The sequence below is a fragment of the Dermacentor variabilis genome, chromosome 1 (assembly GCF_050947875.1).
Source record: "Dermacentor variabilis isolate Ectoservices chromosome 1, ASM5094787v1, whole genome shotgun sequence".
Taxonomy (NCBI): Eukaryota; Metazoa; Arthropoda; class Arachnida; order Ixodida; family Ixodidae; genus Dermacentor; species Dermacentor variabilis.
The window spans coordinates 33997445-34002293 of record NC_134568.1 but is presented as its reverse complement, the minus strand read 5'-3'; positions in this window follow the sequence as shown (position 1 = coordinate 34002293).

Here is a 4849-nt window from a genome sequence, read left to right as displayed (position 1 = left end):
ACCTCATGACGCGAGGCCCAGCGTTGCCTGCGTCAGTGAATCATTGTTGCTTGCTAACATCGCCAACGCGGTCAAAGTAGCATCTCCGTGCCGCAGCCGCCGATCTAGCGCAGCTGTTCAGGAACTAACAGGAGAGTTGTGATGGAAGCGCGGTACTCCCAATGTACATGCCGATCAAGGGGATTCTGCCCAACGTTGATTGTGTCAAGCGACTGGTGCTGCCTGCTGACTTACATTAAGGAGCCTTCATACAGTAAAATATGTTAGCACCCTTTCGGGCTCATCTTGTCCTCAAACAATAATCGTACTTTATATTGCTTGCTTTCCCTTTCTTTAAATCTGCGCGCACGGTCACGAACGACATGTGCATCATTAGTGCGACAGCATTGTTGACAGGAAAGAAGAAATGAAGTCTGTGGTTTTACGTTCCAAAACAACGATTTGATAATGAGTCACACCGTAGTGGAGGGACTCCGGGTTAATTTGGTCACCTGGGTTTCCTTAAGGCGCACCCAAATGCACGGTACGACAAGAAGAAAGCGAGCGCCGAGTTTTCAAGAAAATAAATGCAAGTCATACCAATGACGCGATTATTGTTCGGGAACAAGATCGGGAACACTCTGCATCTTGTTCGGGAACAAGATGTAGAGTGCACTCTACACTCTAAAAACAGTTGCACCCTTTGGGGTGTATATTTGTCTCACAACGATAATCGTCATCTGTCTTGCCCGCGTTTCCTTTCTTTAACGCTGCGAGCCCGGTACTTCCCAGTCACGAACGGCATGCGCGTTATCAGTGTGACGCAGCATTCTCGACAGGAAAGTATAGCGAGCGCCGAGTTTTCAGAAAAGGAAACGCAAGCAAGGCAGATGACGGTTATCGTTGTGGGACAAGTATACACCCCAAAGGGTGCAACCGTTTTAAGAGTTAACTGAGCGGCGAGAACAAAGCGCGCACGAAGCTAAACCAACATTCGGCGCACTGTGTCCCCATCGGAGATGGCTTTCAAGATAGGGCCCACTCGGCCGCGCCATACGCATTCGGGGTGCGCTTGATCACGGTTGATAATGGTTCCACGCGGACGGATAAGGCACTACAGAGCGATAATGGCTTATAATCGGAACATCATCAGCGCACCTGGCGCCGCCACCTGCAGTAGCTTGCTTGCGTCATCAATTTGCCTTGTGCCGCCGTCCGCAGCAGTTGGTGTCGCCGCACCGCTGTCGTTTATACTGGTCTGATCAAGTTTCATAATGATAATGACCCGGGCTGCGTGGAGATGAGCAAGTGGCAGAATGCTTACGCATACTTAGACATCTCCCAGGGGAGTTTCTGCATGAATTTTTTAAGTGTGTACGCACATGCGCTTTACAACATTTGAGGCGTGTCTTGTAAACTGCAGAGGCCGTGCGACCGTCAGTCGCCTGCGACCAGGCAGCGGCTCGACAACCCCGACGTTCACACTTGCAAGGGCTACTATAGGTGTTCTGTGGGGCTACCTCAGTGACCTGTGGGTAGCCTTCTCGTTCGAAACGAGAACTCTCGCGAAGGACGCCGTTCCCACGCTTGCGGGCGTTTCGTTACAGTGTAGTTTCGTTTTTGCCGCCGGTAACGACAACCGGATGCACAATGTATCGCTACTTCCGGGGCATCGCTGGTTGGTTTAGCGGTTTGCAACACCTGGGTTTGCGACTCGCAGTCGCAAGGCTGAAAAATCGAGCAGCGTGCAACTGGCCTGCGACCGCCGCTTTTCGACCAATGCGACCATTTGCGGCTGTCGCTTTGCGACCAGAACGGTCGCATGACCTCTGCGACTCGCAAGTGTGAACGGGCCCTAAAGATGTCCGTCAAGGCGGACCTAAATGTTCGCTTCGCGGTTGGTGCATTGTTCTTGTTCGAGTTTACCGTCAAAGGGTTCGCACGGCAACACTTTCCGTACGTGTGCTTCATCACGTCGTGGGGTCGAAGTGACAATTTCTTTCTCGCGCAGCTGTTTATAGCCGCAGCGGAAGTGCTCCGTAATATTAGTAGCACTAGATAGTCTCTATTATGAGTTTGCTTAGAGTCAGTATCTGCAGCTGTGCAGTGATACCATGCGCAATGCCGCTTTATTTTCCTTGACCAGGTAGCGGTTTACTTTCGCCGTATTTCTTAAAACCGAATTAAAGTGTCTATATAGCCACCTTGGGTCGAAATTTTCCAAATCAGACATGCGCGCACCCACTGAAATTTGACGTTTATCGTTGTCCGACAATATTTGAGAGCATTACAAGTGCCAACACATTTGCTGCTTTTGAATCGTTTAGATGCTGCGCACGTGCGCTGCTATCCTCTCGCTACTTTACAACATATCTGCTGCGATGCTGTCGCGTGATCGCCTTAACGCCGCTAGCGCATGCGTGCGACCCGGTCAGCTTAGCCCGCGCAGCGCCAGAGAACTGCTGAATGTCGTATTCGGCTGCGCTGGGCTGTTGATTTGGGCCCCTACGAACGATTAGTCATGAGGCGTGGAAATAAATTTGCCACCACGTAGTGGCTCTTGGTGTCTATGTCGGGAAGGGTTGGCGGAAGAGAGACTTTGTTTTCATATTCAAACTGGACCTACCACGGATGCCTTCGGACGAATCCCTATCGGTTGCTCAGCTGCCGGAGGCACTACGTCGAGAATTTCACACCACGCGTCGATCTTGTTTCCCATGGCGCGCTGCAGCTGCCATGCCAGAGCCTGCAGCGCCGACCGCAGGGATCGATGGTGATGACGACGACGAGGAGAAAGTCTACACCGCACATTGGCCGATGCCCCACGGTGAGCGTGTGACATTTGCACAGAGGACCATCATCATCAGCATCTTCATCACATGGGCTGTTCGCGGCGGCTTATATTATTTTGTGCATGTTGCGTTTGGTGTGCGAGCGCATGCGGCTGCGAATTAGCAGATGCGGGGTGTGTCATTGCCTTCAGCTCCAGCTATAAACCACGAAAGGTAAATAGCTATAGGGGCAGTCGAAGAGCAGCGCCGCTGCTGATGATTGTGAGTTGGTAAAATAAAGAAGAAAGGAAGAAAGAAAATCTGATCGTGCTAGCTAGACGTCGCTCAGCACATCTGTGCATGAGGTGGGACGGGGAGGTGGCAAAAAGAGCACAGGGGCCACGATGGTGCTAAAGGCGTGCCGAATTTTCCCAGGGGCTAATGAGCATGGAGATAATGGCAGCCCATAAATTTTAAGTAGGTAGGGAAAGTCGTATCTGGTGCATCGGAGGACTATTATAATCCTTTGCTTTTTAACGGTCATAGTAAAGGACACCGAGTGCATATAGACACCCAAACGATTCCAATGCGTGTACCATGTGCACGCTCTGGGAAGCTTAATGATGTAAATAAAGACTTGGAGATGCGCAAGCAGCGAGCTTTTAGACCTTGTTAGAGTCGCTGAGAAGGAATTCTTCACGAAGATTTAGTATATCACCTAAAGAAAACTGGTGGGTCACACGCTGCAGCATGGTAAAGCAAAAACTGCAAGGAACCTTAGCGCAAGAAAAATACAATCAAAATAAATGCGGCCTCCACGCAGTGGCTTTTGCAACCAATGGCGAATGCGCTCATGCGATACATGGGCGTCGGTACACCTCGCGCGAACGGGGAACTTATCGCAATGCTGCTTGACGGCTGTACGAAGCGTTACTGGCTTGACCCTTGAGCATGGTCTCTCATTGGTGGCTTCATTCTGTCAAGTGGAATCACATAGCTTGAGTAAAGCAGTATGCAGAATATGAATGTGTATGCGGGGTGATTAAATTATGGTTTTTTTACGTGCCAAAACCACTTCCTGATTATGAGGCACGCCGTAGTGGAGGACTCCGGAAACATCGACCACCTGGGGTTCTTTAACGTGCACCTAAATCTACGTACACGGGTGTTTTCGCATTTCGCCCCCATGGAAATGCGGCCGCCGAGGCCGGGATTCGATCCCGCGACCTCGTGCTCAGCAGCCTAACACCATAGCCACTGAGCAACAACGGCGGGTGACGGGTGATCATATGAAAGCCTTAGGGAATTAAAAAAAAAAAAAACTCGTCCGCTGCAGGTGACATAAATCTGGTTCTTGAGCTGGATTATACAGAGAGGCGGACTTTCAGGAGAAACCGAAACACATATTCAACTATTTAACAAAAAATCACTAATTAACTTATTCATTAAATTCTTTACGGCACAGATTATAGCCGGTGAATTAGCGAGGCATTTTCCACTTGGAATGAATCTCCAGAGCCACGCCAATTTGGAGATATGGGCCATCAAACTCGCCCTAAAACTGCACCGTTATTCCACTTTTTTTTTTAAAATAAAGGACTCTTTTATGCATTGAAGCACAAAAGTAACTTGAATGCCCCTGTATTTCGTCCCGCACTTTGGGAAATAATATCTCGGAACTGCTGATCATCCTGGAAATTCACTTCAAGTGGATACGTCTTGCAAATTCAGCGGCTACAATTCATAAGTTGCAAATGGGCCGTAAATCAATTAAATGAGAAGTTAGTTTTTTTTTTTTAACCTCAATGAATATGCGTTTCGATTTCTCGTACATGTCTTCCGCTTCGATTAATCCAACTCAACGACAAGAATCATGCTATCTGCCATAGATTAATTTAAAAAAAAGAAATCCGTAAAACGAATATGATCACGCCGCATATGGTACAAAACGCATGCGCGAAGCACTCGTGAGTTCAACCAGGGCTATACGCATGCGCGGCGCGCCCTCAATGCCATTTCTGAAAGTTTCTTCGCGTTGTGCTGAGAGTTCTTGAGACGATGCTGTCAATATGGCGTCGTGGAAGAAACTGTTCTCTCCT